Source organism: Dendrobates tinctorius, unplaced genomic scaffold (assembly GCF_039654945.1).
Source record: "Dendrobates tinctorius isolate UK_male_01 unplaced genomic scaffold, ASM3965494v1 ptg000114l, whole genome shotgun sequence".
NCBI classification, from domain to species: Eukaryota; Metazoa; Chordata; class Amphibia; order Anura; family Dendrobatidae; genus Dendrobates; species Dendrobates tinctorius.
In genome coordinates, this window is record NW_027361782.1 from 20,025,028 (window position 1) to 20,039,450 (window position 14,423).

The following is a 14,423-nucleotide window of genomic DNA, read 5'->3' on the forward strand; positions in this document are numbered from 1 at the left end:
CGCCATGATGGGTCAAGGACCTCATCATCTTCCCTCCCCTCTTCAAACAGCTGCTTCTCCGGGGTTGTCTCGCCAGCACCGTACACACCAGAAAGTGGCAACTGAGTCTCGTCATCATCTGATGCGTACTGAGGTGTGCTGACCATAGGCACTGGCCCACTCGCCTCTTCAGATTCAGAGGGACAAAGAAGTTGCGCATCACTGCATACTCCCTCTTCTTCACATTCAGGAATGCTGCTTGGCTGGCCCCCTCTTTCCAAGCCAACAGATTCCGAGAACAGATGTAGAGACTGTGATGGCTCCTGTCCATGTCTCTCTGACTGCCTGGGCACTTTGGCAGGTGGTGAAGAGACAGATGGTTGCTCTTCGGTGCTCTGATCCTGAGAGGATGCGGAAGTAATTGAAGTCGATGCGTTAGCTGCCATCCATCCGACAACGGCTTCAATTTGTTCTTCCCGCAGCAGTGGGGTACGTTGAGGTCCTACAAAGCTGCGCATAAAGGACTGTTGCCTGCTAAAACTGGGGGATGCTGATCCACTGGTGCCCGCAGCAGGCCCAGAATCCCCACGCCCTCTACCTGCAGAATCCCCACGTCCTCTCCCTGCAGAATCCCCACGTCCTCTCCCTGCTGAAACTCCACGCCCACGCCCACGCGCCTTACTCCCTGCCTTCTTCATCTTGCCAGACTGCTTAAGATAGGCAGAAAAGTACAAAGGGGGGCCTTAGTGTGCTTATTCCTGAACAGCTGGTTACAGGTACAAGAAACACTAATTTTATGAAGTGTGTGTGTGTGGACTACACTTTAATAGGAGCTGATGTGGCCTACACAAGTTCCAAATGTAGTGTTTGGTGAACTTTTTTTGTGGTTTCTTTGTTGGAAACAAACTCAAAGTATGTGAACAAAGAATTGAAACTGATAGTATCACCAACTTTTTGGAGCTATTACAATGCAGGCAGGTAACCTACAATGCAAAAGATGAGGCTCCAAAAAAATTGGGTAATACTAATCTGGCTGCGCCGGCAGGGCACAAGCCAGAAAAAAAGGCTCCTCTATCTACTCCTATATAGTGTTTGCAACCAACCAATGTTGATGGATACGGATGGATGCACACTAATAGAAGAAAAAATGAGCTGCACTCAAAGACAAATATGTGTGAGGCAGTGACGCACGTTGAGCGTCCTACAACCAGACGTAGCTGCAGGACACTCTACTCTGCGTGAGCTGCACTCACACACAGTCAGAGACCTCTCAGACAGCCGTGAACAGTGCAGCTAAGTGGGCACTGGCACTGAAAGGCTGCAGAAAGGCTCCGCTGTCTACTACTAGTGTTTGCAACCAACGTATATGGATACGGATGGAAGCACACTAGATTGAAATTATGTAAAAAATGCAGCTCAAAAATTAAAAGATGTATGAGGCAGCAGTGAGGCACGCTGGGCAGCCTACAACCTGACGTGGCTGCAGGACCCACTCCACAGCGTGAGCTGCACTCACACAGCCCTTGCAGACAGCTGTGAACACTGCTGCTAGGGCAAAGAAGGCTACAGTGGTGGTTTATGTAGCCTGGGTAAAGCACTAGATATTTGGTGGAATTGCTATTTCTAACTGTCCCTCACAGTCTTCTACAGCAGCCTGTCCCTAACTGAATTCACAGCAGAGTGAACCAGAAATGGCGGCTGCGGTGGCTTTTATAGTGCATCATGACATCATTTCGGCAGCCAATCACAGCCATGCCAATAGTTAACATGCCTACATGCCTAACAGGATGTGCCCACACTTCGGAGGATTCCCATTGGCTTAATCAAAGCAAGCAAGCTCATAGCATGATGGGAACTTCCGATTCCGATTCCGGTATCCGATATGACAAAAGTATCGGAAGTCAGTATCGGAATACTAGTGGTGACTGCACAAGGTGAATCAAAATGTGTTTGAATTTTCATGGTTCAATTAATTCCTAAAGCAAATGCATACAATTATTCAAAATTTAATAATTTATATATATTGCATCTTTCTTAATTTCTGTTTTATTACAATTTTGAAATACACTATAAAATTATTTGCGCCCCATCATAACTATCAGGATTGACTATTTTAGAAATGCCTTTTCCATCAGCAAGATTAGTAGCATGACAGGACATATCATGGCGCTCAGAGCAGCTTGCTCAAATTTGGCTGGGAAACTCAGTTTGCACCCATTTTATTTGCTGCCAATCAAATATTCTTCGTAGTCTCTCAAGAAAACAAACAGTAATTAATATAGAGATTAAAGAAGAAAAAGTGTATGCTTTTCTAAATGCTCATGTGACCAACCAAGGCAGTATCCACTAATCCTCTACAAGCTCCAGACGCTCCAGGTCTTCATGACAGGAGACGTCCTCTTCTGCATCTTCCTTCAATCTGCACAAACAGTTCAGAGACCACAGGCAGTGCACATTATCAAAATCTAAATTTTTTGTAAGCTACTTTAATAAATTTGCTTATCTCTGCTTATCAAGCAATGCCATTTCAAAACTGGTGAAAGAAACACAAAAGGTTGCAAATTCTGCATAAAAAATGATGTGCAAGACAATGTGTGCAAGTATGAGATGCACAAATGTCTTGATAGATTGTCCTGTTTGTGATTCTATTTAATCAAAAACTGTCCTTGTTTGTGTACAGAAACAATCTTGACAAAGGTTGCAATCCCATTCTCTCCTGATATTTATCACAGAAAAAGGATTGCAAAAGTCAAGGGTGGACATAACGCCAGTACAGCCGGTGCAGCTGCATCGTGGCCCAGAGGTGGAGGGGGGCCCGGCAGGGTGGCTAATAATGAGGGCAATCTGGCCTGTTTCTCCAGCTCCTAGACTCCGGTGGGCCCATGGCCAGATTGTCCTTATGTGCCGCAGGCACGGAGTGATCCATGCAGCCCTGCTGCCTACAGGAGAAAATGGTAGAGGAGCAGAGCTGCAGGGATCCTTCCTCTGCTTCCTGCTCGGTGCTTTCTGTCTGACACAGCCAGGCAGCTGTCAGAGAGAAAGCTGCTGGCAATGATGTTGCTGCAGCAATGATGGTGGTGGGAGTGTTATTTTTGTTATTCACAGCGCCCTCTTTCATTAAATAATCCCCTCTCTTGTTAGACATAAAATGACTGCTGATGGAGCAGTCGGTGACCAGATGAATAGTCCATCAGCTCTTTCATTAGAAAAGGAGCTTTCCCAAGCTCCATCAGCCATTATTGCATTATATATCTAACAAGAGAGGACAATATGTATTAAAGAACAGGGCTCTATATAAGCCGATATGTAATGGACGATGCTGTATATAACTAGAGAGGGCATTGTGTAATAAGGGATGGCAATATACATAATAAAGGAGACTACATCAGATGTACAGTTGGGAAATAAGTATTTGATCCCTTGCTGATTTTTTTTAAGTTTGCCCACTGACAAAGACATGAACAGTCTATAATTTTTATGGTAGGTTAATTTTAACATTAAGAGATAGAATATCAAAAATAAAATTCAAAAAGTCACATACATTGTATAAATGATATAAATGTATTTGCATTTTGCAGTGAGTAGTAAGTATTTGATCCCTCTGGCAAAAAAGACTTAACACTTGGTGGCAAAACCCTTGATGGCAAGCACAGCAGTCAGACGTTTTTTGTAGTTGATGATGAAGTTTGCCCTCATGTCAGGAGGAATTTTGCTCTACTCTTCTTTGCAAATAATCTCTAAATCATTAAGATTTTGAGGCTGTCGCTTGGCAACTCGGAGCTTCAACTCCCACCATAAGTTTTCAATGGGAGTAAGGTCTTTTTGAGCCACTCCTTTGTTGCCTTTGCTGCCTGTTTTGGGTCATTGTCTTGCTGGAAGACCCTGCCATGACCCATTTTTAATGTCCTGGTGGAGGGAAGGAGGTTGTCACTCTGGATTTTATGGTACATGGCTCGATCCATTCTCCCATTCATACAGTGAAGTAGTCCTGAGCCCTTAGCAGAGATACACCCCCAAAACATGTTTCCTCCTCCTTGCTAGACAGTGGGGATGGTGCTCTTTGGATCATAGGCAGCATTTCTCTTCCTCCAAACACAGCTAGTTGAGTTAATGCCAAAGACCTCAATTTTTGTATCATCTGACCACAGCAACTTTTACAAATCAGTCACAAAATCATCAAGGTGTTCATTGGCAAACTTCAGACGGACCTGCACATGTGCCTTCTTGAGCAGGGGGACCTTGCTGGACTGCAGGATTTTAAACCTTTACGTTGTAATGTGTTAGCAATGGTTTTCTTGGTGACTGTGGTCCCAGCTGCCTTGAGTTCATTAACAAGTCCTCCCTCATGTAGTTTTAGGCTCATCTCTCACCTTCCTCATGATCAAGGATACCCCACGAGGTGAGATTTTGCATGGTGCCCCAGATCGATGTCGATTGACAGTCATTTTGTATTTCTTCCATTTTTTTCACTATTGCACCAACAGTTGTCTCCTATTCTCCCAGCATCTTACGTATGGTTTTGTAGCCTATTCCAGCTTTGTGCAAGTCTATGATCTTGTCACTGACATCCTTATAAAGCTCTTTGGTCTTGCCCATGTTGTAGAGATTGGAGTCTGACTGATTGAGTCTGTGGACAGGAGTCTTTTATAAAGGTGACTATGTAAGACACCTGTCTTTAATGCAGGTAACGAGTTGATTAGGAGCGTCTAACTGGTCTGTAGAAGCTAGGACGCTTAATGATTGGTAGAGGATCAAATATTTATTTCTCACTGCAAAATGCAAATAAATTTATATAATTTATACAATGTGATTTGCTGGATTTTATTTTTGATATTCTATGTCTCAATGTTAAAGTTGACCTACCCTTAAAATTATAGACTGTTCATGTCTTTGTCAGTGGGCAAACTTGGAAATCAACAAGGGATCAAATACTTATTTTCCTCACTGTATATATGTGTGTGTGTGTGGCTATATATATATAATCTGTAGCTTTGTCGCCATAAAAAGAGGGGGCCCCAGACATATTTCTTACCTAGGGGCCCCATGCTTTCAGTGTCCACCCATTGCTAAAGTTGATTATTTTTTAATAAATTTGTTTATTTAACAGAAATTACGTTTTCATTAGTATTAACTATGCATGAAGCTATACACAGGACCGACACTTAATATGCTGGAGTCGTGACTAGAAAGAAAGTTGACTTTCTTTGTGCCATTGTGTTCAGTAGTTTGACCAGGCTGCAGAAAAATCTGTTTTATCAAGTAGAGCCAAAAGCTCATGGTGTTGAGCGAGGTCCAAACGTCTCCTCACAGTTTGCATTTCCCATTAGAGTCGAGATTGTTTAACCTTCCAAACTTACATTTTGTAAAAATCTGTCAAACAAGTCAGCGGAGTCGTCCCCAGCCAGGAGCATGCAGCTTTCTGTGTGGACAGAGAACGCCCGTGCTCAGCAAGAAGTACCAAACTCTGCAAACTTACAATCATATAAAGGTGATTCATAAAGCTTTTGTTTTTGCTACAAAGTCTTTATTACATTACATTATTATAATCCTAAAATAAAACATTAAAATATTCTCTTATAAATTCTTAATCCTTATTCAGTCATTATTGCTTCTTATATTACATAAACATTATAACTACTATAATACTGCCGCTATTCACAAGAATATAACTCTAATAATACTGCCCCTATGTTCAAGAATGTATAATACTATCCTCTATGCATATGAATATAACTACTATAATACAGCCTCTATGTGGAAGAATATAACTACTACTCTGCTCAACCCAGCCTCCAGTGATTCACTGACAGGAGGGTATCCTCCAGCAGTGCATCAGTGCGCCACTGTCAGAGTTCACCTGAGTTCATGCTGTCACTTGCAGCACTGCATGCTTGAGAAAATGCAGCGGTAGTGCAGTAAAGTGAGAGTACGAACTCTGGTGAACTCTAAGATAGCTCCTGTCAATGTATCACCGGAGGCCATATAGAGCGGTCACATCTCCCGATGTGACTGTTCTACTCATGAGTTTGTCATGGGACACTCAGTAAATGGACTCCGTCGGGCAGGGAGTATTTATGTTGGTTTATTATTTTATTTTTGTTGCAGGAGATCGAGGGATTTGGGGATTAGGCAATGCAATAAGTATGGTAAATTAACTCCTTAATGACCGCCAATACGTCTTTTTACTGACTTTAGACATGAGAGAATAGCATCCCCATACAGGTGACAATCCAGCAGCTGTCGGCTGTTCACTATAGCTGACAACTTGCTGCATCATAAGAAAAAGCGAACAGCATTCCATCCGGGTGAAGATAATGTATCCTATGACATCTTTATTCTGCCAAATGCAACGTTTGGACCCATAAGGGTCTTTTATGGGTCGAAACGTTGCATTTGGCAGAATAAAGATGTCATAAGATACTTTATCTTCACCAGGATGGAATGCTGTTCGCTTTTTCTTATTATGGTTTGCTCTCTAATTGGGTCATTGGACTTTTGAACCTGCATTCTGATGGTTGAGTGCTGCTGGCTGTACCTTTTCTATTTTGAACTTGCTGCATCAGCCACGATCTATATCTGTTTAACTCCTTAAGGCCCCTTTACACATAACGATGTCCCAGTGATCCCACCAATGATCCGACATGGATGGGATCGTTGGGACATCATTAGGCTGATCGCTGGTGAGCTGTCACATAGACAGCCCCTCCAGGACCAGCGAGCAAGCTGGTTTCTAATGTAAACATTGGGTATCCAGGAGCCGCGGCTCTTGGATACCCGCTGTTTACCTTGGAAACTGGTGTACACGCTGGTTTCCAAGGTAAACAGCGGGTATCCAAGAACCGTTGCTCCTGGATACCCGATGATTACATTAGAAACCAGTGTCGCTGATCGCTGGTCTCTCGTTGCCAGCGATGCGTGCTGGCCAGCGGGAGACCAGCGATCAAAAAATGGCCCAGGCTGATCGAGCACGATCAGCGATACCTGGCAGGGGGGCCGGTTGCTGATCCCCGTCACACACAGCGATCTCACTGGCGAGATCGCTGTGGGGTCACAAAATCAGCGATCTCGCTAGCGAGATTGCTGTGTGTGACGGGGCCTTTAGATGCTGCTGTCAAAAATGATTATCATATAAATGATTAACAGACCGTGTACAAGAATATAACTACTATAATACTTCCCCTATGTACGAGAATATAACTACTATAATACTGCTCCATATGTACAAGAATATAACTACTATAATACTGCCTCAATGTACAAGAATATAACTACTATAATACTGCTCCATATGTACAAGAATATAACTACTATAATACTGCCACTATGTACAAGAATATAACTACTATGATACTGCCCCTATGTACAAGAATATATCTCCTATAATACTGCTCCTATGTACAAGAATATAACTACTATAATACTGCAAGTATGTCCAAGAATATAACTACTATAATAGTGCCCCCTATGTCCAAGAATATAACTACTATAATATTGCCCCTATGTACAAGAATATAACTACTATAATACTGCTCCTATGTACGAGAATATAACTACTATAATACTGCTCCTATATACAAGAATATAACTACTATAATACTGCCCCTATGTACAAGAATATAACTACTATAATACTGCTCCTATGTACGAGAATATAACTACTATAATACTGCTCCTATATACAAGAATATAACTACTATAATACTTCCCCTATGTACGAGAATATAACTACTATAATACTGCTCCATATGTACAAGAATATAACTACTATAATACTGCCTCAATGTACAAGAATATAACTACTATAATACTGCTCCATATGTACAAGAATATAACTACTATAATACTGCCACTATGTACAAGAATATAACTACTATGATACTGCCCCTATGTACAAGAATATATCTCCTATAATACTGCTCCTATGTACAAGAATATAACTACTATAATACTGCAAGTATGTCCAAGAATATAACTACTATAATAGTGCCCCCTATGTCCAAGAATATAACTACTATAATATTGCCCCTATGTACAAGAATATAACTACTATAATACTGCTCCTATGTACGAGAATATAACTACTATAATACTGCTCCTATATACAAGAATATAACTACTATAATATTGCCCCTATGTACAAGAATATAACTACTATAATACTGCTCCTATGTACGAGAATATAACTACTATAATACTGCTCCTATATACAAGAATATAACTACTATAATACTTCCCCTATGTACGAGAATATAACTACTATAATACTGCTCCATATGTACAAGAATATAACTACTATAATACTGCCTCAATGTACAAGAATATAACTACTATAATACTGCTCCATATGTACAAGAATATAACTACTATAATACTGCCACTATGTACAAGAATATAACTACTATGATACTGCCCCTATGTACAAGAAAATATCTCCTATAATACTGCTCCTATGTACAAGAATATAACTACTATAATACTGCAAGTATGTCCAAGAATATAACTACTATAATAGTGCCCCCTATGTCCAAGAATATAACTACTATAATATTGCCCCTATGTACAAGAATATAACTACTATAATACTGCTCCAATGTACAAGAATATAACTACTATAATACTGCTCCTATGTACAAGAATATAACTACTATAATACTGCCCTTATGTACAAGAATATAACTACTATAATACTGCTCCTATGTACAAGAATATAACTACTATAATACTGCTCCTATGTACAAGAATATAACTACTATAATACTTCCCCCTATGTACAAGAATATAACTGCTATAATAAAGCCCATATGTACAAGAATATAACTACTATAATTCTGCTCCTATGCACAAGAATATAACTAATATAATATTGCCCCCTAGCTGTGAGGATGTGTCTCAGTAGTTCTCCTCATGTCTGAGGCAAGCCGTGGGAGGGGCCTTCCTGGGCAGGTAAGCTCCCCAAGCAAGGCCCAGGCTTCTTGGCCAACACTGGGAGAAAGCTTCTAGGCTTCTTCTAATGGGAATACACATCCCAGAGTCACCATTAAGCAATGTAAAACAACAAGCCAAAGCTCTACTGCCTCCATGAAGGAAGAAATCAGAGTGAATGTGAGTAAAGTTGTGGACCAGCTCCAATGACAACAAGGAAACCTGAGGTAAAAGTGTCAGTAAGTAAAGAAATGCAGCAAAACCCAAGGTCCAGTAATTTTCCGAAGGAATTTTCTGTCAGTAAACAGAGCCAGCCTGGTGTATAGAAGGTGAAGCAGAAGCCATTACCAACCTCAGGTGTGCAGCTCACTCCTCCACACAGGCAGAGATAGACATCTCTGGTGAAGCAGACATGGCAGTAAAACCTGCAGCAGTGAGATATGGTGACCGGTATGGCACATTCTGGACGTACAAGGTCGCAGGTGGGTGGCAACAATAAAAGTGCTGTGGAGCCCGAAGCCAGAGGTGAAACCATAAAGTCATCTGGGGTAAAACCAAAGGAGACTCCTGCATTCAAACACCCAGAGCCATTGCCAAGCCAAAACCTGAGAGGGAGATGGCGCAGAGGAGATACCTGCCCTCATGAAGAAGATGGGGGAGATACAACACAAACAAATACTGCAATTGGATACTGAAGTGATCTATAAACTAAAGGTTGTTCATCCTGACCGGAAAGCTGTGTGTGACCAGAGACTTTACTCACTGAGTGTGGAGCTGGCCAATGTGGTCAGGTACATAGACTGTATCCTGGGAAGGATGGGGCCCCTGGCAGAGACCTACTGAAACCAGTAATGGTTCACATCTCACAAGCCAGATTTTGGTGTAGAGTCCATGGACTCTGATGCTGAGTTCTGGTCAGAGATTGTACAGAATGAACTTCAGAAGAAGCAGACATGGCCTGTGTTAGAGTCTGTGTGTTTCTGTTTTCAGGAGGGACAAATACTGCACCAGCAACAGACTGTAGCAGAGTTTGAGCAGCAACATGCACCAGAGATGCATGCAGCAGAGGCACCACAAATCCCAAGAATGTACAACACAAGAACAGGACAATGCATGTGTGACTGTGTGTATTGATGGTGCACAGCAGAGCCCTAATTCTGATGCACAGACTGGGGATAACTACACTGCACCCATGGGGTTGGAGGCTGGAGGGGGCTTACAGTCTGTAGTGAATGTCGAGAGGTGGCAGACCCCCCTGCAGCAGACCCTCACCCCATCAGTCATCCCAGTGGAACCTGGCAGGTTCCCCCTAGTAATGCCTGGAGCCGTAGTGCTCGGTCCTTCACCTCTGGTGCCAACTATACCAGCCAGGCATTCAAAAGCAGAAATGTGGTGTGATTTAACAACAGAGTTGCCAAGGAGGACTTGCCAGACAGAAGGTTTGTGGTCAGGGAGCTACTGTGCCACCAGATTGGGTTTGCGCCAGTCAGCATCTTGGCAGTGATTAATCTTCCAGACAGATAGGGCTATGACGTCAGCTTTAAGCTCATGCCTAATCTGGCCAGATTCTGGGCCAATTTCCCCAACTACAGGGATAAGGACAGTTGGAATAAATTTATCTTTGTTCCCATTTCCAGGCCAGATACAGTTACTGTAAATATGTGTCACGCGGGGCTTAGTTCAACTAAGGCTGAAATACCCGGGGCCCCTGTGGTGTCCCTTTTACTAGGGGAAACCCTGTCTGACCCTCAACCCAGGGTTTTTGCTGAAAGTGCAAATGCCTGAGCCTCCACCCTTTCCTTATCTCCTGCTCAGCCCTGCACTTAACCCTCCACCCTCCACCCAGTGAGGAGTCACACCACCAAAGCTCCCACACAAATAAGACAGACAGGGAGAACTTAAACTGCACTGCGCCGCACACACACAGGAATAAACAGTAATGTGAACAGGGCACAACTAAACACAAATATGGGAAGGAGAAAGGATAACGACGGATCATACGACACCAGATACGAATCTCTCTCTCTTGAACACCTCCACTCCAGACCGGAACCACTTGGTATGGAACACAAGCTATAATCGGCGACGCCCATATGCCAGTATGACTATTTAAAGACCGTGGGCGTGACTAACCTTCCAACCTGGTCTCCAGCAGGATTAACCCCCGAGAGCCTGAAGATCAAGCCGGCGCCACTGAGGCTATAGTGGCTGGAGGTGGAACTACCTCTGCCTGCCGGACGCTGTGGTGTGAACAGCGTCCGACATGACAATATGCTTTGGAATGAACTGTTCCTCGCAGGACATTGTGATGTGGTGCCAGAGACATTGTGACCTTGTCTCTGATTTCACAAAAAATTGAGATGATGCAGGGGAAGTAGGCCATGTAGCTGCAGACTAACAAAATATACACACATGATCAAAGTTGTTGGTACCCCTCGTTTAATGAAATAAAAACCAACAATGGTCACAGAAATAACTTAAATCTGACAAAAGTAATAATAAATCAAAAATCTATGAACATGAACAAATGAAAGTCAGACATTGCTTTTCGTGGGCGTGGCCTGAGCTCTGTGGATGTAGGCAGCAAGAGCTCTAAGCTCCTACATTGGCATCCCAAAGCAACTAAGAAAAACCTGCATAGGGTTCACAAAATCACCCTCTTTGGATCCTATACTTTGTTTGAACTTCTGGTGCCTAATTTGGGACCAAAACCAGGGCTTTAGCAATAAAAGGACCAAAGAAACAACACTTTGAAACTGTGGACAGTAGCGGTGCAGGAGGAGTGGAGGTAAACTGCTTTATACCACCTGCGTCCTTTTGAGGGGACAAAGAAGTTCTGCTGCGGACCCTATTTGATTTGGAAGGACCTGGAGGACCACCACCGGCCCTAAAGAATACAACAGGATCCCCTACGGTAGGGCACATCCATTATTTGGCTCCCAGCACCGGTCAGAGCCTTCTCTCTGAAGGGGACTTCAGCATGTCTGAGGCGGAGGGGTGCTGTTTCCCTGCATCCACATCCCCCGCTTTTGGGGCTAAGAGTATCCAAATTTCTACTATTGAGCTGCCAAGGAGAGGTCTGCGGGGACCAGAGAGCTTGTCCGGACCCTTAGGAAAGTGGCACACCAAGAATTTTGGCAGCGGGCACCTGTAAATATCCTCTCCTCACAGCTGTGCAGAAGCTGCGGAAGGATCTATCCATCACCACTTACCCACCAACGAGGAACGGTGAAGTGCACCATTTAAGATATCTCCAAGTGTTCAGGGAGGACACTACCAGCATCCGGGGACCCTTCACTGTCAGCGGAGGTGATGCACATCCAAGTCTTGGGTTCCGGTGCCAGAGAGCAAGCCATGCTCGGTACCGCACATAGGTTTAAAAGGGAAGTAGTTCTGGCCGCTCCCTGCCTGTCAGAGGTACAGAATCTGTGTAAGGCCTCTTTCACACATCAGGTTTTCGCCGTCAGGCGCGATCCGGCGCTTTTGACAGAAACCGGATCCGGCGAAATGCAATGCCGGATCCGGTTTCCCCCCCATTGACTTGCATTTGCGCCGGATCGCGCCGGATGGCCATGCGTTTCATCCGGTTTTCGCCGGATCCGGCAATGTGTCGCGATCCGGCGTCTGGAAAAAACGGCTACTGTAACGTTTTTGGTCTCCGGTGAAAAAGCCGGACACGCCGGATCCGGCGCGTCCGGCTTTTTCACACAATGAAAGCCTATGAGCGCCGCAATGCGCCTGATCCGGCGAAAGCCGGATCCGGTGGCCGGATCCGGTTTTTTTGGTCTGAGCATGCTCAGTAGCTCTGCCCACAAGACATATATAAAAGCAAGACAGTGGGACCCACAGCCACACCCAACATGCCACCCAAGCCAAGAACCAGGAGAAGGCAGCAGACATCTGCAGCACCATTAGCACCACCACCACCCCAAATGGAGCAGCAAATGGAACATGCTGAGGAGGGGAGTCCAGAAGCAGATGAGAGACGGTAATTATCAAATCCCCCATTCCTCCAAACTAGTGCCATGGAATATCAAGATATTCATTGGCCCTTTGTTTCTCTTTATTGAACAGCCACCAAAGAGATGCAGCAGCAGCAGCAGCAGAAATGGCATCACTGGCAGCAGCAACAGCAGCAGCAATACCCACAGCCATGGAGTCTGGCCATCAACAGGACAGCACATCTTCTTCTGGGAGCCCTCCCTCGCATCGTCAGCGTTTGACGGTAAGTTTTTATTTCCAAAATCCATCATCTCTGTAATATACAGTGGGGAAAAAAAGTATTTAGTCAGTCAGCAATAGTGCAAGTTCCACCACTTAAAAAGATGAGAGGCGTCTGTAATTTACATCATAGGTAGACCTCAACTATGGGACACAAACTGAGAAAAAAAAATCCAGAAAATCACATTGTCTGTTTTTTTTTCATTTTATTTGCATATTATGGTGGAAAATAAGTATTTGGTCAGAAACAAGCAATCAAGATTTCTGGCTCTCACAGACCTGTAACTTCTTCTTTAAGAGTCTCCTCTTTCCTCCACTCATTACCTGTAGTAATGGCACCTGTTTAAACTTGTTATCAGTATAAAAAGACACCTGTGCACACCCTCAAACAGTCTGACTCCAAACTCCACTATGGTGAAGACCAAAGAGCTGTCAAAGGACACCAGAAACAAAATTGTAGCCCTGCACCAGGCTGGGAAGACTGAATCTGCAATAGCCAACCAGCTTGGAGTGAAGAAATCAACTGTGGGAGCAATAATTAGAAAATGGAAGACATACAAGACCACTGATAATCTCCCTCGATCTGGTGCTCCACGCAAAATCCCACCCCATGGGGTCAGAATGATCACAAGAACGGTGAGCAACAATCCCAGAACCACGCGGGGGGACCTAGTGAATGAACTGCAGAGAGCTGGGACCAATGTAACAAGGCCTACCATAAGTAACACACTATGCCACCATGGACTCAGATCCTGCAGTGCCAGACGAGTCCCACTGCTTAAGCCTGTACATGTCCGGGCCCGTCTGAAGTTTGCTAGAGAGCATTTGGATGATCCAGAGGAGTTTTGGGAGAATGTCCTATGGTCTGATGAAACCAAACTGAAACTGTTTGGTAGAAACACAACTTGTTGTGTTTGGAGGAAAAAGAATACTGAGTTGCATCCATCAAACACCATACCTACTGTAAAGCATGGTGGTGGAAACATCATGCTTTGGGGCTGTTTCTCTGCAAAGGGGCCAGGACAACTGATCCGGGTACATGAAAGAATGAATGGGGCCATGTATCGTGAGATTTTGAGTGCAAACCTCCTTCCATCAGCAAGGGCATTGAAGATGAAACGTGGCTGGGTCTTTCAACATGACAATGATCCAAAGCACACCGCCAGGGCAACGAAGGAGTGGCTTCGTAAGAAGCATTTCAAGGTCCTGGTCTCCAGATCTCAACCCTATAGAAAACCTTTGGAGGGAGTTGAAAGTCCGTGTTGCCAAGCGAAAAGCCAAAAACATCACTGCTCTAGAGG